Source organism: Palaemon carinicauda, chromosome 4 (genome assembly GCF_036898095.1).
Source record: "Palaemon carinicauda isolate YSFRI2023 chromosome 4, ASM3689809v2, whole genome shotgun sequence".
In the NCBI taxonomy this organism is placed as follows: domain Eukaryota; kingdom Metazoa; phylum Arthropoda; class Malacostraca; order Decapoda; family Palaemonidae; genus Palaemon; species Palaemon carinicauda.
The window spans coordinates 79703275-79725148 of NC_090728.1; the positions used below are offsets into that span (position 1 = coordinate 79703275).

The 21874-nt window shown below is 40.4% G+C and overlaps 1 protein-coding gene across 1 annotated transcript in view; it reads right to left on the minus strand.

Annotated features, from left to right (window-relative positions):
- Positions 1-21874, minus strand: part of LOC137640023 (VWFA and cache domain-containing protein 1) — a 447337-nt gene that overhangs the window by 134567 nt on the left and 290896 nt on the right.

Genomic DNA, 21874 nt, shown 5'->3' on the forward strand with positions numbered 1-21874 from the left:
GCGGGTGTGCCCACCAGCGCCAACTATCGGCCAGATACCGCATATACATGTAAACAGCTCCAATTCTTCTCATCCCGCTGGGTCTCTATCGGGGAGGAAGGGGGGGCCTTTAATTTATATATTCACCGGGTAAGTATATTCAAAAATTTATTTTATAATTAAAATATCATTTTTAAATATTTAACTTAGCCGGTGAATATATAATAGCTGATTCACACCCATGGTGGTGGGTAGAGACCAGGATTAATAAAGTTTACAGCGTACATGCTTAGAGTTTTTGACAGTTAAATCATAACAAAACCCAAATATATATATAGGTACCTGGTAAGGAAGTTGACTTAGACGATTACTCTGCCTTGTTAGTCTGTCTTCCTCACGAAGCCCAGCGATCCTCTTAGGATGCTGAAAGACTCCCAGGAGCTGAAGTATCAAGGGCTGCAACCCATACAACAGGACCTCATCAAACCCCTAATCTGGGCGCTCTCAAGAAATGACATTTGACCACCCGCCAAATCAACCAGGATGCGAAAGGCTTCTTAGCCTTCCGTACAACCCAAAAACAAGATTAAAAACATTTCAAGAGACAGATTAAAAGGATATTGGAATTAAGGGAATGTAGTGGTAGAACCCTTACCCACTACTGCACTCGCTGTAACGAATGGACCCAGTGTGTAGCAGTCCTCATAAAGAGTCTGGACATCTTTTAAGTAAAATGACGCGAATACCGACTTGCTTCTCCAAGCGGTCGCGTCCATAATACTTCGCAGAGATCTGTTTTGCTTAAAGGCCACAGAAGTTGCTATAGCTCTTACTTCGTGCGTCTTAACCTTAAGCAAGCAACGCTCTTTTTCACTCAAGTGAGAATGAGCCTCTCGGATTAAAAATCTAATAAAATATGACAAAGCATTCTTTGACATAGGCAATGAAGGCTTTTTAACTGAGCACCACAAAGCCTTAGATCCACCTCGTAAGGATTTAGTCCGAGCTAAATAAAACTTCAGAGCTCTAACTGGACACAGCACTCTTTCAAGCTCGTTGCCTACGATCTCTGACAGGCAAGGTATATCAAATGACTTAGGCCAAGGACGAGAAGGCAGTTCATTTTTGGCCAAGAAAACCAAGCTGAAGTGAACATGTGGCTTTATCTGTAGAAAAGCCGATGTTCCTACTGAAGGCATGGATCTCACTGACCCTTTTAGCCGAAGCCAAGCACACTAAGAAAAGCGTCTTGAGGGTGAGATCCTTCAGGGAGGCTGAATGTAATGGCTCAAACCTGTCGGACATTAGGAACCTTAGGACCACGTCTAAGTTCCATCCAGGAGTTGCCATACGACGCTCCTTAGAGGTCTTGAAGGACTTAAGGAGATCTTGGAGATCTTGATTATTGGACAGATCTAAGCCTCTATGTCTGAACACAGACGCCAACATGCTCCTGTAGCCCTTAATAGTGGACGCTGAGAGGGAGCGAACATTTCTCAGATGAAGGAGAAAGTCTGCAATTTGGGCTACAGAGGTACTGGAAGAGGAAATGGATGATGACTTGCACCAGTCTCTAAAGACTTCCCACTTCGACTGATAGACCTTGATGGTAGATGCTCTCCTAGCTCTCGCAATCGTTCTGGCTGCCTCCTTCGAAAATCCTCTAGCTCTTGAGAGTCTTTCGATAGTCTGAAGGCAGTCAGATGAAGCGCGGGGAGGCTTTGCTGAAGACTCCTTACGTGGCTGCCGTAAGAGATCCATCCTTAAAGGTAGACTCCTTGGAACGTCTACCAGCCATTGAAGTACCTCTGTTACTCACTCTCTCGCGGGCCAGAGTGGAGCAACCAATGTCAACCTGGTCCCTTCGTAAGAGGTGAACTTCTGCAGCACCTTGTCTAGGACCTTGAAAGGTGGAAAGGCATAAACGTCCAGGTGAGACCAGTCCAGCAGGAAAGCGTCTATGTGAGCTGCCTCTGGATCTGGAACTGGAAAGCAGTAAGTCGAGAGCCTCTTTGTCAGAGAGAGTAGCAAAAAGATCTATGGTGGGTAGACCCCATGTCATCCATAGCTTCTCGCACACAGTCTTATGCAACGTCCACTCCATGGAGAAGACTTGTCCTCTTCTGCTGAGGCTGTCCGCCAAGACATTCATTTCTGCACAAATCTCGCCAAAGGAGAGATGTTACTACCTTAAAAGGAGTTCCTTTTGATCCGTGGATCAAAGAACCGAGCCTTCCAGACTGTCCAGTGGAGCTTCCTAACCCAAATCCGCTGCATCTGAAAACAACACATGGTTTGGGTTCTTGATCGCAAGAGAAAGAACTTCTCGAAGTCTGATGTTGCTGTCCCACCAAGTCAGACATGTCTAGACTGAGTTGGAGATTGGGAAAGAGATACTCACTAAGCCCTTCTCCTTGTTCCAATGTTTAGGTGAACTAGGAAAGGGCATAGGTTGAGTCTCCCCAGAGAGTGAACTACTCCAGCGATGAAAGAGTTCCCACGAGGCTAGTTCAAACTCTTACAGAGCAACTGTTTTTCTCTTGCAAGTGAAGGACTTTTAACAGAGCTTGTACCATTCTTGCGGGAGACGAAAAGGGTCGAAAAATCATACACAGTATCTCCATTCCCAAAAAAAGAATAGTCTGGGATGGGATACTGTAAGTTACGACTTTTCTACATTCACTATGAGACCTAGCTCCTTGGTTAGGTCTAATGTCCATTAGAGGCTCTCCAGACAGCGATATAATGACGAACGCCCTGATTAGCCAGTCGTCAAAATAAAGGGAGGCTCTGAATCCTCAAAAAATGTAGAAAGCTTGCTACATTTTGCAAGGGCCTTGTAAAAACAAGAGGAGCAGGAATGAGGTCGGAGTACAGTGCTCGACAGTGGTACATTACTTTTCCGTCCACAAACCTCAGATGTAGTTGAAAGTTTGGATGAATCGGGATGTGGAAGTATGCATCCTGAAGGTCGAGAGAGACCATCCAGTCGCCTTCCATTAATGCTGTCAAGACAGCTTGGTAGACTTCATCGTGAAGTTTGTCTTGACAATGAACACATTGAGCGCACTTGCCTCTTACGTACTCCTGCAGTGAACGTGGCTGCCAGATCATTGGAGCCATCCCTGATAGTCTTGTTCCTGCAGAGAACGTGGCTGTCAGATTATTGGAGCCATCCCTGATAGCCTTGTTTATGCATGACATAATTGTACAGCAAAACTTCAAACGCTCGAAAAAACTCCTAACAGGAGATGGTCTAGCTCTGAAGCCGACCATAAAATCTTGGAGCGTCTCATGGCCAGGCGCCAGGGAGAGTCTATGAGGTTTGAGAAGTCTATCTGGGCAGAGGCAGGAACTCCCAAGCCGAGAACTTCTCCCGTGTCATACCAGACGCTCGCTCTATAAGCCAGTTTAAAAGGAGGGAAAGCAAAGGCTGTCTCCCCCAAACTCCTCCTGGTGATCAACCAGTCGCCTAGCAAACGTAAAGCTCTCTTAGAAGAGCGAGAGAGCACTAGCTTAGAAAACAACGGCTTCGAAGTAGCTAGGCCTAGTGTAAACTCTGACGTTTAGGCGAACGAGGAGCAGCAGTTACAAAATGATCCGAACAAAGATCCTTAAAAATCAGCATGATTTATTTAAAGTCCATAGAGGGCTGAGCAGCTTTAGGCTCCTCTCCGTCTGACAGAGTCCACAAGGGAATATCAGTAGGAGGGGGATCAGCAACTTCCTCATCTTAAGGAACCTCGTCCGACAATTGCCGAGTCTCAAGCAAGGGAGAGACCTGCTGTGGTGGCAATGCTTGACAAGCAGAGTCCACACGCAAAGGAGCATCAGTAGCAGTCAAGGACGATACGTCATGTAACTGCTTAAAGGACTGACCAGCAACAACAACAGGTGCGGGAGGACGCTCGACGTCAACTCGAGACTGCCTTGACTGCCTAGACTGAGCAGTCAAAACAACTCTTGACTGCGGTGCTCGACGCTCAACGTCAAAACAAGTCAACTTCGCTGGTTGGCGAACGTCCTGAACGTCAACAAGAGCAAGCGGCAGCGGCTGAACGTCCACGAGCGGCTGAGAGTCAACACGGGACTGCATCGAGTGAGGCTCTACAAAACGTGATTGACGTGACTTTGTAACGTCAACGTCAACAGGACGAGCAAAGGCTCGTTTGGGCGGCTGACGGCCAGGATCTCGATCAGCTAAGCGGCGAGGATCATCGTGAACCTGCTCAGCAGAATAGTCCTCCATAAGAGAGGCAAGCTTATTCTGCATGTCTTGCAGTACAACCCATTAAGGATCAACGGGAATGGGTGCGGTAAGAGACGAGGGTAACGTCTGTGACTGCAAAACCTTGCCTACACTAAGACTCTCGGAGCCTGTGTTACGCTTCTGTTTAGGCGTCGAGCAGTCTTCCGATGACTGCACAGGGTCAGAACTGTCCCAATGGCTACAACCAGGACGCTGGACCTGTCCTGAAGGGACTGACTTTCGCTTTAAGGATCTCGAAACCTTGCTCCAAGGTTTCTTACGCGATAAGCCTTCGGATGACGAGGAGAAAACCGTCTCGCTCGTCTTATGGTAGGGGCGGTCTTGACGAGACACGCCTGAAACCATAGAGGGAACGTCTGTTCGTTGGTTAAAGCCTCTCGAACCCATAAGTCCTACGACATTACTTCTCCCTGGGGCATGGGAGCTTGCAAGAGGTCTCGGACTAGGCGAACGACAGGCACGAACAGACGAACCCTCTGTCGCAACACTGATAACACTTTGCGCAATTATCACTTTATCACTACAATTTTCTGTTTTTGCACTTACTTCACTGAAATCGAATTTTTCAATAATTTCACATTAGGCATGAATAAAAACTGATTTCTACCTGAAGCACGCAATTCTCCCCTACATCAAAAGGTTATAATTGCGAAATAAGTCGTATAATGTAAGCACATTAATACAAGCAAAAAAACAGTAAACATATATATCGAATAAAACGGAAATATATAAAGTTAAAAGGATCATTGACTGGGGAGGAGACTAAACACTAGTTCATTAAAAACTAAGTTTTCAATCTCTCACCGTACAGTGCCTTGGGACGAGAATAAAAACTAAAAACGTTTTATCCTTTCTCCCCGTACAGAGACTTGGGACGAGAGTAAAAAACTGACTCGAGAACAACGTTACTCGCTTGGGACGAGAATAAAGATCGGAACGTTCTCTCTTCCTCTCTCCCTCTCCGTCTCTCTCTCTCTCTCTCTTGATTTCACACAGAAGAGAAAAGCCCACTTACCCTTCGTCAATAAACAGGTTATTTGACCAAAGGAAAAAACTGAAAGGACTAAGAAATTGAAAATTAACAAGTTCCTTTAAATTAGTATTTAAAACATTTCAGTTTGAAAGAAGAATGAACAAAACGTCAGAATCGATTTACTCTTTCTGCAAAGTGAAACCGTGATTCTCTCTTTCTCTATCGTAACGATAGAGCGCAAACTGCGTAGCATAAATAAACCAAACGTTAGTTCATCTTTGAAACAGCACGAAGACTATTCAAAGAAAATCTTTCATAAAATATCTACTAAAAAATATTCATTTAATAACTCTTACAGAGCAAATGATTTAAACTTAACGAAAATAAAAGTTGAAAGGGCTCAACGTTGTTTAACTTCGGTTTCCAAGTTAGGACCGCCTACTCTCGGATTAGGGGAGGAATAGGTAAGGCCGCATATAAACAAATCATTAAATTTTATCTTGATGTTTATTATAAATGGAAAGCTAATCGAAGAGGCCTAATAAAGGCGGGTGAGATATAAAATATATAGAGGAAAATCTATAATTAACAACAACAATTTATAACGTGATAAGATAATTGCTAAAAGCCTAAAACACACTTCCGTATTAAGGGAAGGGTCGGCCATTTTGAAAAGTCAAAGAAAGTCCAAAAAACAATCCAAAGTAATCAACAATTAAATCTATCCAAAAAAGAGTTCAATAGTTTAAGTTGAAGATAAAACACCTGCACTGCGAAAGCTCAAACCAAAAGGAAGTACTTCACCAAGACTGTTGAAAAACTCCAGGTTAACAGCGAGTAATGGTACGTCTTGTCGATCAGACCGACAGAGAAGAATTGGAGCTGTTTACATGTATATGCGGTATCTGGCCGATAGTTGGCGCTGGTGGGCACACCCGCAACCTTCATAGCGATCGCTCGCGAGTTTTTGTGTTTTTTCTGTCGAGCCGCCGGAGACGTCAGCTATTATATATTCACCGGCTAAGTTAAATATTTAAAAATGTACTATTTCTAAAAACTTTCCCTGATTTTCATATTGCTTCTTCTCCAGAAGCTCTCTTTAATTGACCTTTACCCATAAGATTTTAACATTTAAAATCTTCCTCTTTTCTTTCCCTTCAATAAACACATGCCCTTAATAAAGGAAAGAATATTCTAATGGTAATTGGTAACGGATATGCTATTCACTTCGTCTCTTCAGTTTCTCATTAATGTCGGTTCCAAATGGGCTATCTCCAGATTGTTTAATTGCTACTGCACATTAAGATGCTTTCCCTTGGTTTTCTTAGCTATTACTGCCAGGAGTGTGTATGAGAATTGTTTCTGTGAGTTCATTATCCACATTCCCTTGGTGTATTGTGTCAGGGACAATACCGTGACTTAAGGGGACTGTCCGCTATGGTGTTTGATACAACTTTAAAAAATTGAAAATAGTTTTGTTTCTATGTCTGCAGAAACATATCGTATGTGCTCTCCAGAAGTTTCAGCCAATTATTCTTACAAATAATGAAGATAAAGTGGTCTTTAAATGATGATCTCTTCATTACTGGGTTGTCTGTATGACTGAGTTCGACTGAATTGTCTTTGCCTGTTTATTTTTGCAACAATTTTTTCACTTATATTTCGAAATCTCATATGTCTGGCAGAGATTGAAGGCATTGGTAGAGGGTAGGTGAATGCAAACTACGATTTACAAGAATAGCCTGAGATTCCAAAGACGTATAAAAGTTACGTTGGATGTGTTTGTTTACTTGCAGTTCGTAGGTACAATGTGTTTTCACAATGTCCTCGTGAACTTTATAGCAAGGCCAATGTTACCTAAGGTCAAAGAAAAAACAAAATGTAAGCAGAGAGCAACAAAAAAGAACCAAAAAGAGAGGGAAACATAAAAAAGAAAACAAAGCTGGAACATTCTAACTAAAACTCTGGGAACAATGAAAGGCCGCTGGCAACTCATGACACCCTTACACAAGTGTATTAGTACACTTGGGGAGCCTTCATGTAAGAATATACAATAAAATTACAAAGTAAGGTTATCATAATAATGTTATTTTGATTTTTTTAAGAAGTAACTCAAAAACATAGTTATTCACACTTGGGTACATTTTTCTCGTTTATTCTTCCATTTAAGAGAAAGATATCACTGAAAAGAGGAATAAAAATCCCACAATTTAGTGTGACAGAATTTTGATTTTCCTTTTTCTCTTTTTTCCTGATTATTTTACGTCTAGACGAAGAAAATTAAGAAAAATTCATTAACAAAAAGAAAAAGGAAAATTGAAAATCTGTCACACAAAATTATTCAATTTATAAAGAAGTTTTGATGGTATGATTTTCAATACAATTGGTGTCATATTAGTGGAGAAAAATGTACCTAAAATTTTTTCTAAAATCACGATTTTTGCTAATAAATCAAAGTTTTTGATTAAATGACTTGAAACTTTTATATGATGAAGTTATTATATTTAAAACATATATAGAATTGGTGTATTTTGAATAATTAGATAAAAAAAATGGGGGACATAGCAGATGGTCCCCTTAAAAAACCATTGTGAAAAGTAGTTGCCAAGTAAGTTATCAGTGTAAGTGCTAAAGGTAACTTGCTGGTACTTCAGGGGAAAAGCCAGTGAAGGCTAGGTTAGTCAACTGTAGCAGTGGTAATGACTAACCTCCACCTCTAGACAATTTACATAAATCAACCCACTTTTGATATTGATAAACTTCATAAGCTCTGGACAATGCTAGCTTCCTTCGTTATAGTTCAGAATCCAGAGACTACTCTCTTAAAACAGTAATTCTAATCCTACCCGCCCTGTCGCCAACCTTACCTAACTCACCAGTTTGAATCTAGAGTTTGTAGTGTTTCTTTCAGTAAAGGTTCTGAAAGTTTGCAATGCATTACAGATTTGAAAGTCTCCCAAAGAAACTTAAATTCTTTAATCACTTTAAATCTGTCAACTGATAAAGCTTAGCATGCGGTAATTCCAGTCACTCTTTAAGATAACTATATTAAGAGGCAGAAAGTCAAATGAGTAGTCTGGATCTTAATACCCCTCCACTATCGAAAGTAAACACTTATCAATTATATTGTACAGTATTACATAGGTTGATGGTGGGCATATATTATGATTCCCTTAAATCCTGTTGGGGTGAACAAAGTTTCAACTAAAGTCGATCGTTTACATCATATTTTGTTTGGTAGAGTAGTTAATTCGCATGTAAGCTTAGCCACTAGCTCATCACAGGTTAAATGCAGGTGCTAGTACATATACTAACAAAACAAACCCTATGTACAGTACGCATGAGCAGCATTTCACATGTTCCCTACAGTTGTAAACAAACCGGGAAATCAGTAGATTTTCTCCCAGTTTAACATATGATAAATGAGGATGAAGAGAAAGAAACACAGAAGCAACCTTGAAATTAGGGAATTATATCCTTTTAAAACCATATTCAACCTTATTGCTGAGAAATACCCTACTAAATTGAGTAAGGTTAGTTTGGTAGCTTCTTATTAATCCAAATCTGCAAAAGTACACTCTTTCAAGACTGGTTATATCCCTGTTATAAACTTTGTGTTGGATAGAATTGATATATTTTTATCTCAGATTCAGAAAAGTTAGCAATTCCAGTTACCGTTTAGGCCTGAAGCCTTCAATAACGCAGAGGCATACTAACTTGTATAAGAATCATCTGTTGTATAATATTGTCTTATTTTTTCAATTTAACTTCCAGTCTTGACCTCATCATTGCACCTCATTAATGAAAATTTTTAAATTCATGTTTTGCAAGTTGGTCGACTAAATAGAAGCTTTTTGGGGGGTAATTGAGGAGGGTGTTCTTGAATCCCTTTACTTGGTAGTTTTTAGAGGTGTTTACTGCATTTTAATTATATTTCAAACAGAATTTGTTAGTTTTCTTCAAAGGGAATGCAATGCATTTCAAATAAAACTGTGAGGAGTACAATGTAAAAAGAATGGCTGACGTTAGTTTTCATAGCGGCCAAAAAAGCAAGCCAAGTTAATGATGAGCAAAGAGCATAGTTGCTTTTTGTAGTGTGGATATGATATAACATGCCAATACTCTATTACTTGCAAAGTTAGTGACGAGTGTTTGGATCTTAACTTATTTATATTCCTTAGTAATCACAGCATGCCAGCGAGCCCTCACATGTGGGTGACAAGTCTGAGTTGCCTGCCTGGCTGCTTACAGTAGCCCGACTTCCAGTCGGGTCTAGTGGTCTTAATTAAATAGTGTCCCTTCAGTACAATGGGCCCTACAAAATAAGTTCCTCTCGTAGAGTTTCGCATTCCTTATCTACTTTACATCCTTCTGTAGCTAAATTCTTGCTGTTCTGCATACCCAGTAATTTGACATCTAGCTTGTGATGCAAAAAAACAGAGTACGTAATCTGGATCCTTATATCCCTCCTTTCGTTAAAGTAAGCGCCATTAAGCAACATTCTTTTTATTTTGAGAGATGGCGTTTCAGATTGTAAATACTCTTAAATTTTTATTTACAGTAATTGAATCTATATAAATATTTTTGTTGTTGGTGATGTGTCAGCTAAAGCTGGATAATCAAATCATGTTTCAAGTGACAGAGCATTCCCATTCGCTTGCAAACTTGGCCACTGGCTTATCACAGGGTTACTTTTAGTCAGTTAATTCTGACACAATTACTTACAAGTCTGGCTATAAACAAAGTCGTGAATATTATACAGTGGTGGGTTATTTGTATTCAGTGAAGAAGTCTAATTGAAAATAAGAAAAAGTTTAATTCACAAATAATACCATCGCTATTATTTGAGAGGTGACATTACATAGGTTATGTCTTTCATCCATGGTCCTCCACATAAGTGCAAAACTAACGTGCCAGTTTGAAACAATGAGGCGTAAATTGAGTGCTCCTAGAATCTTATAATAAAACCTTATAAACCTCTACATTTCCCTTTTTTGTTGTTGTCACTTCTCAGCCTGTGTACTCTTTCGTCTGATGGGAAGATTTTCTGATGGCCGGTGTCTATTATCATACCGAGGTATACCACTCTCTGTGATGGAAGCATTGATGACTTTCAAGATTTATCAAGACCCCTAGATCCTGACAAAACTTGAGAACCATGTCTTGGTTATGAAGAAAGGTCATCTCTGAGTCTGCCAGAATGGGCCACTTGTTTCGATATCTCATATCTGAGAAGACGAATGTCACTCTTGTGAGCCCAAGATGACACCTGGGCGAACACCCAAGTGAAGACCCGAGGTGCTGTCGCGAGACCGAAGCTAAAAACCTTGAACTGGTATTTCTTTTCCTTGCGTATGAATCTGAGATACAGTTAGACCTCGTTAATCGTGGTTTCGGTTTTTCGGAAAAAAAAAAAAAATTGAGTTATTGTTTACCCAACATTAAGAATTTGATCTCTAATAGTTGGCAATAGCATTGGGATGGTCAACAACAATGAAATACCTATCAAAAAATTTTCTCATCAAAATTGCAATAAAATTCAAGCTGAGCAATGATTTCAAATAGCCCGCGCTCCTTTACATTGGGATCACTGACCGCCACTATCCTAGCTCTCTCTGTACAGTGTGTATCCATTTACTGTGGTAAGAAATTACTGCTCTATTTGAAATAAACCGGATTTTGATTAAACTGGTGTTTCACTTAACTTTATCCAGTAATAATGGATGTAATATTTACATCTTATTATCGAATTTACAATTAAATACATAGCGGATTATAATCTCATGCATTGTTTACATTCAAATCAGCTGATCAAATCTGCGTAGTCCGTCGTCAACCTACATTCACTTTCACGATATTATCCCACTGATATGACCATTCATTTTCATAGAATTACCTCACTGATGTAACCTATCATGCATATTAATATGATATCTCCTTCACATTAATTATTGTTCTTCACTTATTATTATACTGTATCCTTAATCCTTTTACCAAATCCCTTTCGTACATTTACTTAGCTATCCCACACATACATACAATGTATCGTTCCAACTCTTGATTCTCTTTATTTTTCGCCATTTTATTCATCTTCTCCTTTCTAGCATTCATGTATCATTTTCATCTTATTAATCATTCTAAATGCCTTTCTTATCCCTCATTCCACGTATTCCCATTCCTATTTTTCATTGCTTCTCGCATTTCCCAAGTTCATTGATTTCGCTAATCTATTTGATTTAGCATAGATTTGGCTGAGGAAATGTGCTAACGCAAGGCCCGGGCAATCTGAACGCACGCACGCACGCTATTGCCTCCCCGTCTCGTCTCTTTGTCATATTGTTTCGTCCTTCTCTCTCCCTGGTGTTTCACTTAACTGCATCCAATAATAATGCATGTAATATTCACATTTTAGTATTGTATTTATGATTAAAAACATAGCGAATTATAATCTTATGTACTGATTACATTCAAATCAGCTGATCAACCCTGCCTATTATAGTCTGACATTAAGAGAGAGAGAGAGAGAGAGAGAGAGAGAGAGAGAGAGAGAGAGAGAGAGAGAGAGAGAGAGAGAGAGAGAGAGAGAGAATGATTTGAAGTTTTCTGGCATCTCTCTCTCTCTCTCTCTCTCTCTCTCTCTCTCTCTCTCTCTCTCTCTCTCTCTCTCTCTCACTAAATATTTGATTTCATTTTGGAAGCATCATTGCATTTAAGAAAATTACAATTATTTAAATAGTTAATTGTGCTTTAATAAAACACTTATGTGCTTTTGTTTTAAATTTCGGGTGTATTTTATCAAACTAAGTATTTTGGGTGCCATGATCAGATCAGCTCATATGATCACTTATTTTGGACAACTAGGAATGTTTACATTACTTGCCAAGAGATGATGGTAGTGGTTGTTGTCCAAAACCTCAAAATTTGCAGGTTATCGGTACCTACACTATGGTATACTGTACTGGAAAACAATGATGCAAACATGTTAAAAAAAAAAAAAAAAAAAAAAAAAAAAAAAAAAAAAAAAAAAAACTTAATCCAATAAACTTGAAAGAAAAACCCTTCTAAATCAACACTGCCATTCAAACTATTAAAAAGTGTTTAAAAAATTCAACCATCGTCTTGGAGATAATCTTAGTTGCTTTTGTTTGCACTACAGTACAATACTAGCACAGTAGCACTGTCATCGTCATCCGTTTTGTCTAAATTGGTTGAAATGCTTTTGCTGTATACTTAGAAATCCAAAATAAATTAAATAAAGATGACTTTACATCGTACTTTTGCTAAATATGCCGCCTAAAACCAAATTCATTGTTTAGCTTTTGTTCCATCACCGATCATAATGAACAAACGAACGCATTTACACATCTGTGTATAGGTTAGAAATTCAACAAAAATGAAATAAGAATGATCTAATGCCATGTTTTTCTTAACCCTTTTACCCCCAAAGGACGTACTGGTACGTTTCACAAAAGCCATCCCTTTACCCCCATGGACGTACCGGTACGTCCTTGCAAAAAAATGCTATAAAATTTTTTTTTTCATATTTTTGATAATTTTTTGAGAAAATGAAACCAACCTGACCTCTCTATGACAAAAATTAAGCCTGTTAGAGCAATTTAAAAAAAGTATACTGCAAAATGTGATGGGATAAAAAATAACCCCTTGGGGGTTAAGGGTTGGAAATTTCCAAATAGCCCGGGGGTGAAAGGGTTAAAAATGCCGCCTAAATCAAAATTTTTTGTTTATGTTTAATCGCCAATCATGACGAACAAACGAACGCATTCACACATGCAAGTGATAATCAGTGATACTAGAGTTTTTAGTAAAGATATTATTATAGATAAAGATTATATGTGTCATAAAATATTTGTAACCAAAGTGTAGTACTGTAACAGGTTGGCCTTGAAATTGCCTTACGTCCATTACATGGAGTATATGACAACAACGCTTTTTTTTTAAGGAAATTTTGGGGCCTGCCGTTTACATCTGGTTGTCCTTTACACGGTAATATACGGTATATGTTTTATTAAAGCTCAATTGACTATTCAAATAATCGTAATTTTCTAGAATGAGAGAGAGAGAGAGAGAGAGAGAGAGAGAGAGAGAGAGAGAGAGAGAGAGAGAGAGAGAGAGAGAGAGAGAGAGAGAGAGAGAGAGAGCAGTTGCAAAGTGATCGAATGCACAGATTTTGTTTTTCTAATTAAAAAAATAATTATTATTGGGATATTTAAGTTTTTAGTTTATAAAGTAAGCTGTATTTTTGTTTAAGAACGCATAGATAACATACTGCGCAAGAGACAACACATAAGTTGCGTCATGCTTCTAGAATGGCGACATAGGCTACAGTCGTCTGAACGAAAACACCGGACATTTATAGTAAGTACAGTTAAGTTGTAATGTAGTAATACTACTGTACATATATTACAGTAATATACATTACAGTACCAGTGAATATTAGGTTATAGTACAGTATTACTAGATAGGAATAACTTGCTATACAGAACAGTAAGGAGATGACAACGACTCGGTAAACTTTACCTTAGCACAATAATGCACTGTAACCTTACTGTGTCCAGTACATAGTGTACAGGTGTGCAAATGTTCTGTACACTGTACATATGATTATAAACAGTTGTAGAAACCCAATTAAAACTATTAGGCAGTATTTACTGTGTTGATCATCAGCTCGGGCACCAGCTTGTGGCAAGGGGCAGTGATATTTTAGGTTAGGAGCTAACCCCCCCCCAGTGTAATAAATTATCGCTGCTGTCTCTGTTACCTAACTATCACGATAATCGAGGTCCGACTGTACTTCTTTGAAGACAGATGGATTGGGATCTGGAAGTATGCGTCCTTGAGATCCAGAGTGCACATGAAGTCCCTTGGTCAAACTGCCTAGATGACCGTGTATGCTGTCTCCATCCTCAACGGAGTCTGTTGGACAAACTTGTTCAGAGGAAAGATATTGACGCTAGTCTCTAGCCTCCAGACGGCCTATTCACTAGAAAAATTTGACTGTAAAAGCATGGGAACCCGTCCACGACGTCTTGGAGACCAAGATGACTCTGGGGCGAACACCCTAGTGAAGACCCCGAGGTACTATCGCAAGACCAAAGCAAAGAACATTGAACAAATATTTCTTTTCCTCGTGTGTGAATCTGAGATATTTCTTTGAAGACAGATGGATTAGAATCTGGAAATATGCATCCTTGAGATCCAGTGTGTACATGAAGTCCCTTGGTCAGACTGCCTAGATGACCGTGTCTGCCGTCTCCATCCTGAACGGAGTCTGTTGGACCAACTTGTTCAGAGGAGAGAAATTGATGACTAATCTTCAGCCTCCAGACAACTTTTTCGCTAGAAAAATTCGACTGTATAAGCTTGGAGACCCGTCCACAACCTCTTGGAGAGCGCCCTTCTGTAGCATGGTCTGGATTTCGGCCCGGAGCGCCAGATCCTTTGCAGATCCCCTCGCATAGAAGCTTAAGTGTACTGGATCCCAAGTCAGAGGAGGGAGAGATTTAATGAACAGCATGCGATACTCTATGGAGACCACGTCGATCATCCAGGGATCTGCCCCGTGATGCTGCCACCTCTGCCAGAGGTGCTGCAGGCATCTTCCAGAGAAAAATAGCCCAGAGAAAAATAGCCTAGAGAAAGGGATCCAAGGAAATAAAAAATACCATTAGAGAAGCAATAAAAAATCAAAATAAAATATACTAAGAACAGGAATAACATTAAATTCGATCTTTCAAATATAAACTATAAAAAAACAGGAGAGAGAAATGAAATAGAACAGCGTGCCTGAGTGTCCCCTCAAGCAAGAAAACAATGATTTGATTTTGGAGTGTCCTTCGCCTAGAAGAGCTGCTTATCATAGTTAGTCTCTCTTCTACCCTTACCAAGAGGAAATTAGCCACTGAACAATTAATTCCATGAGTTAACCCCTTGAGCAAAGAAGAATTGTTTGGTAATCTCAGTGTTGTCAGATGTAAGAGGAGAGAGAAGAATGTGGAAAGAATAGGCCAGACTATTCGTGTATGTGTAGACAAAAACAAAATGAGCCGTAACCAGAAAGAGGGATCCAATGTAGTACTGTCTGTCCAGTCAAAGGACCCAATACCTCTCTAGTGGTAGTACCTCAACGTGTGCAGGTGCCAACCTACCTACTACCTACGAAGAGTCGGTGCTCTGGTTCCAGTGTCTCGAGGCACAATCGAAGAGAGCGTGAGCGTGTAGTTGAAAGAGATGGTACAATTCTTCAACAGACAACAGATTACCCAAGACTTGTTACCATCATCAGGCTGGAAGATACTGGTGATGAAGGATTGGGTGAGCTATTATCTGGGGCCTGGCAATCCGGTTGTCTGAAAGGAACACCCTTCCTACCACCGTATCTATGTGCATGCCTGGGTATATCATTGTCTTGTCCGGTGTGATGTTAGGTCCTTTTGATTTGGATTATAGCAAAAAGCAAGAAGCCTGTCTCTATGTTAAGGGAGTTGCCTCTTTGAGTTCGCAAAGACCAACCAATCATCCTGGTGCCTTAGTAACCTGATCCCGTTGGCGTGTGCCCAAACAGACACAAGTGCAAAGACTGTTTGTGAATACCTGAGCTCAGTTACCAGTCCAAAGCACAGAGCTTTGAATTGGTAGAACTTGCTACTTGCAAAAGCAGAGGAACTTTGACTGATGGATGGTGATATGAAAGTAAATGTCTTTTAGATCTATTGATATCGTGAAGTCGTTCCTTCTGATGGCTTGGTTTGTCTTGCTGTGCTCGCCATCTTCATCTTGAATGGTATTTGTTGGACAAATCCGTTTAGAATGGAGAGGTCGATCACCAGTCTCTAGTCCCTTGAAGAAGCCTCGAGGCCCATCTTGGAACTAGTGTACTTGCAGGATACCAGTGTCCAGCATCTTCTAGATCTTTAATGTTAGAATTTGGTCCTCCTGAGAACTTATCCGATAGAATGATAACCCCTTAGGAACTTAAACGGAGGAGGAGAGCCGGTGAACTGTATATGGTACACGTGACAAAGGACATCTACCATCCTTTCCTTTTTAAGCGGGTACAGTCACCTTGTGCAACATCAAGTATCCTTTCCACTCATGACAGTTGGAGGGAGGTTTCTCTCCCTAACAGTATCTGGCTCTTCTTCTACCTCTTCCTCTTCTTTATCTAGCCACAACAAGAACAAAAAGGAAGAGCAGGGTTGAAAGTTCTTCTAGAAGAGGAGGAGAAGGCAGGAGTTGTCACTTTCAACCCACTCCCTGCATTCTTGAGGGCAGATTTTAAAGCCGTCGTTATTGCCTTAGGGATTGTTGTTGATGTGTTGAAGAACACTGCTTGTTGGAAGAAAAATTTCTGGCTGGACCTTCTCCACTTCTCACCCTGTCTTCTGTAAGAAAAGGGGAGCACTTTGGCTCATGAGAGCATTTCACAGTGCCAAAGCTTCTCTTTGGTCGATTTGTTTGGAAAACTTGGGGGCTACAGAATCCTTCCATTTAAGGACCCAGTTCGTCCATTGGTTTGCTGACTGGTGTGCTAGACATGTGACCACCTTTGACCTAGAGAACACCAGGTCTGTCAACTAGTTTTTCTTCTTCGAGTCCGATAGATCCTTATTAGTGGCCAAGTAAGCTAGTGTACCTGACCAATGATCCAACCAGGATGTTGCCTGAAGGGTAGACATGGCTGTAGCCTTCATGTTGGCAGCTCTTAGGCCAAAATATTGTAGACCGAGATGCCAGTGTCTCTCTTGAAATCCCCTGGGAAAGTTGTAAAATACTCCTCCATTGGCTTCTTTGCTGGCATAAAACTGCCTCTGAATAAGGAGTGGAGGAGGCAAGATGTTTGAGGACTAACTCACCTTCAAAGGGGCTGGCTGGCCGGCCGGAATGCCAATATATGGGGGTATAGGAAGAAAAACACAAAATCCTGAAAAAATCCACTGAGCTTCGTATGGCAATAGAGAATGCGAATACGAAATATCTCAAAATTCCTCTTACAGTAATACCTTGAGATATGAGTTTAATGCGTTCCGGGACCAAGCTCGTGTGTCAATTTGCTCGTATCTCAGATGAAATTTTCCCATATAAAATACCTAAAAAAATTAATCCGTTCCCATTGGAAAAAACCCTAAAAACAGTATTTCTGGGCTCCGACCTGTGCCGCCCAGTGAAAGTATACGTCGCTTAAGATTTCAAGGACGCTTGTTCAGCGTGCCAAAGAAAGGCTCAGACAAACGGAGAGTAATCCTGGACCTGTCTCGTTTAAATTCCTTCATTCGTTGCGACAAATTCCATATGCTTACCGTCTCGCAGGTGCGGACCTTACTTCCCCATGGGGCCGTCACCACCTCCATCGATCTTACAGATGCCTACTACTATCACGTTCCAATAGCAAGGCATTTTCGTCCTTTTCTGGGCTTCAAGCTAGGCAAACAAGCCTATGCATTCAAAGTGATGCTATTGGGGCTCAACATAACACCCAGAATCTTCACCAAACTAGCAGAGACAGTAATTCAAGAGCTTCGGACTCAGGGGACACAGGTAGTAGCCTATCTAGACGATTCGCTAATCTGGTCAGACAATGCCCAGATTTCCCGCGTAGCAACGAACAATGAAGGAATTTAAACGAGACAGGTCCAGGATTACTCCCCGTTTGTCTGAGCGTTTCTTTGGCACGCTGAACAAGCGTCCTTGAAATCTTAAGCGACGTATACTCTCGCCCAGAAATAGATTTTTCCTTCGTCAAAATTCCTTAATACAGTGCAAAAACATGTTTTTGATTGTTCTAATTAACATTCTACACTAACAAAATAACAAATACCTATGAACTGGTTATGATGCTCAATGAAATTTAACATTATTATGGAGTTCTTACCTTCGAGACAGACGGTAGCGGCTAACGGCGGTGTGTGCGGAGGAGGAGGAGGGAGAGAGGACAAGGGGGAGAGACTTGATGGCAACACGTTTGGTGCGCAACACTTTTGTAACACTACGTAACATAACCTTAACTTTAAATTTAACTTGAATGAAATTAGCTTACTGTACACACACTTAAAAATAAAATGTTAATCTTACGTTACACTAAACTTAATTCTAATTTTGTTTTCATTTCCCTTTTTTTTACTTTTCTTCTTCAAGCTTGGCTCTTCTTGCATCGCTTTCACTTTTTGACGGCCTTTTTAAAAGGAACTTATCTAGCTTCATCTCCACTGTCATCATACGCTTTTTCTTTTCACTACTCTTGTTTGCACTCGCTTGCTTTGGACCCATTTGCTTGTTTCAATTAATTCTGCACTGATTAACGCAAAATACACGTAAAAAAAGTAAACACTACGGCTGATGCTCGGAGATAACTTTATGCGACAGACATCCGATGGGAAAGACCGAGCGATGCTGTCCTGGTGAGAAGCCTCTCGCACATTCGGCCACCAGGCAGCCGCATAGGGAAATACCTCGTATCTCACGACAAAAATTTGCTAGGAACTCTCCTTGTATCTCAAATTTCTCGTATGTTGGGACACTTGTATCTTAAGGTATTACTTTATTTTCATAGTTACAGGGTAATTAGTAAAAGTAACTCAATAAACCATACAAGAAAATGCAGTATTTCTTCTGTTACCGTAAATTTTTATAATTATTACATTTTAATGTAAAAGAAATTGTGAACAATGGCATCTTTATAACTTCCACGAGTCGTAGATGATGTATTATTGCACCCTTCGCCCTTCAGTCCTACCACAAACCTGAGAAAGTACATGCCTGAGTTTGACCTCTGACATTCACTCATTTTTACATTTGTTTTTCTCGTTTTCGGAAAGAATTTTATCATTTCAAAGAGGAAAAGACAATTCCAACATCTTGCTAACATAAGGAAGATGAAAATTTGCTCTATTAAGAGTTCAGAAGAGGGTAATATTGGAGAGAGAGAGAGAGAGAGAGAGAGAGAGAGAGAGAGAGAGGAGAGAGAGAGAGAGAGAGAGAGAGAGAGAGAGGGGGGGGGGGGCTGCCTTGCCTCAGAGGAGAAAAAAGAAGCAAGATATTGAGCAAAAGGATCTTCATTTATGATTGAATTATGATAAATGGCTCTGTTTTCTTTTATTAATACCCAAAAAAAGAACATAAAATTCATAATAATCATGATTTATTAATATTGTTTTTGTAAAAATACAAAGAAAACCTTCGAACACCAGTATCTCAAAACTATACTTTTTTACCTTCAAATTCAATAGTCTCTCTTAGTTTCAAAGATATAGCATTGAAATTTGGTATATAACTTAGAAACATTATAAAACAATGAAATGAAGCCCTTTTTCCAATTTTTTTTCATATTTTTTTCCCTGATTTTTAGTTTATTTTTTTTCACCATAATGAAAAAATTCATATCTGGCAAAAAATACTTTTAGAAAAAAACTCTTTACATTATTGGAGGTCTATATAGGGTAGTAATCCCAGATCTTAGTAATAATTATCAAGGGATGAGATAGATTTTGAAAAACACTAATTTTCAGGATAAATCACCACGGCGTCGCAAAACCGAAGGGCAGAGGCAAAAATCCTATGCAGTTTGGAAATGTCCTAATTCACCTTATTAAGTGGTATGAATGTCAAAGTCCTGTCATTAAAAATCGGCATTGCCCGGCCGGCCCCCTTAAGGAATTCCTGTGGCCTGAGACCTGAGATTCTATGGTCCTAAGTACTTTTATTACCAACTTAGATCAAGCTAGCTCCAGAATAGGTTTTGCACTCTGCGGAGCACAGAGTCTTTCGATTGACAGATTCCTTCCCTACTTTGGAGTCTGGATTTGTTTTCTTAACTCATTCTCTTACCTTATCAGGGCTAAGACTTTTTCTGAATCTTTGGCTTTGGTTGATGTGGGACCTAAATCCAGTGACTAAGAAACCAGTGTCAATTGATTTCTTCTGTCTTGGGGCTGGAGACATATCACTCTGCTCTGAAGAGGGCTGCTGTCATCTATCTGGCAGAACCCCTTTCCTCACCAGAACCAGAACCTGGGTGGTATTTGTAAGGTTTCCCTTTCCCATAGTTATCCTTTCTCATCCTGGAAATTGACTTAATGTGCTATCCTTGGTCAACAGGGGTGAATCCTGAGCCACTGAAGGGATGGCATGGTCATCCTTTAATAGTCTCAAAGAGCCTAAACTCATGACTTGTTTAGTATAAGAGGGTCATGGGATTGTACCAGCTTTTTTGTGCTCTCTCTCTCTCTCTCTCTCTCTCTCTCTGTGGTTCTTGATTTGTTCGGTACGAGATCTCCTGTGATGTTATAGATCGGGCATTATTAATCATCTGTGCCCTCCTGGGTGTGAGCTTCCAGCAGTCCATGATATGGGGAAGAGTTCCCGGACCTGAGCCCCAGAAGACTCCGGAAACCATTCCCCTACCAGTGAATGCATTCACTTATATTAAGCGAGGGTTGGCGGATTCTCTAGCAACTGGGGCTAGGTAAGAGAGCTTATATGGCGGCATTCCAAAGCACTTCTTATTACCAAAGCACTTCTCTTGAAATTGGTGGTGGTCCAAGGAAGACGGCTCGTAAAACTCAGTCAAAGACAAATGATTGCTTTGTTTCTAACTATCCTGATAGCACGTTGTAATCAGTGTGAGTGTTAGATGGAGCGTGCAATTTATCTACATGCAAGCGCATGTCCTCAGTGGCCCATGAGCATAGTGAAATAATTTCCAATATTGGTGCCTGTTTCCCTTGATGAATATAAAAGGAATTTGACGCTATCTTATGATCGAGTGCTCGTCATAGCACTCACTCAATCCTGGGCATGAGATTACTCTAGTGGTCTTTCCTAATCTTCAGACACAAGACTAGCTTCACTCTTAGCTGCTAGGCTCGAATGGCGTGCACTACTTAGCCACAGCCTGCTTAAAGTCTTGTGCATGTTGAAATGCTAAGGGGCACGTGGTGACAAGAAAAAAGACCAAAATCTTGTGCTCATTTTATAAAAAGAAATCTTGTGAGAATTTATGAACAGGTGAGTATTTTAACTCAGGTGTCCAAGGGTTATCGTGAATAGACAAAATCCCATTCATCAGATTTTGTCTTTTAAGTTATGTTGGCAAGACACAGAATGTATGTAATTCCGAGCATGGAAGGAGATCCCCACACACAAGGGTGGCACAGGCAGATACAACTAGAACGGCCACCCCTCTACACGAGCTGGCAAGATCTAACAGCTGAGACAGCTGTTAGATCTTGGAAGGAGTACCCTCCAAACCCAAAGATAGGCATAAATTCCCTGGGCATCATCACTATGGTCAACATGTTGAAAGGGTTCAAAAGACTGGCTCTGAGGAGTAAGTCCACCTGTTGCTCTAGGGGAAACAGGTTGGGCTTCTGCCTCCCAAGTTTAGATTAAGAATGTCACCCTTCTTTGCATCACCCTCAGAGGGAGCCAACAGTGAAGGGTCAGAAGGCAAGGTACAAGGGGTGGGAGGAAGAGGTTTGACCAGGAGTCATGCTTAGACTTCTCCATTCTCGTGCTGTATACCTTTCACTTCCTACATTATTCACAGAGAGAAACTTGTGAGCAATCATGTCCCCTGCAGATTGGACACAAGGAATGGGGATCAACCGATGACTTGCTCAAGAAGGTTCCACAACTGC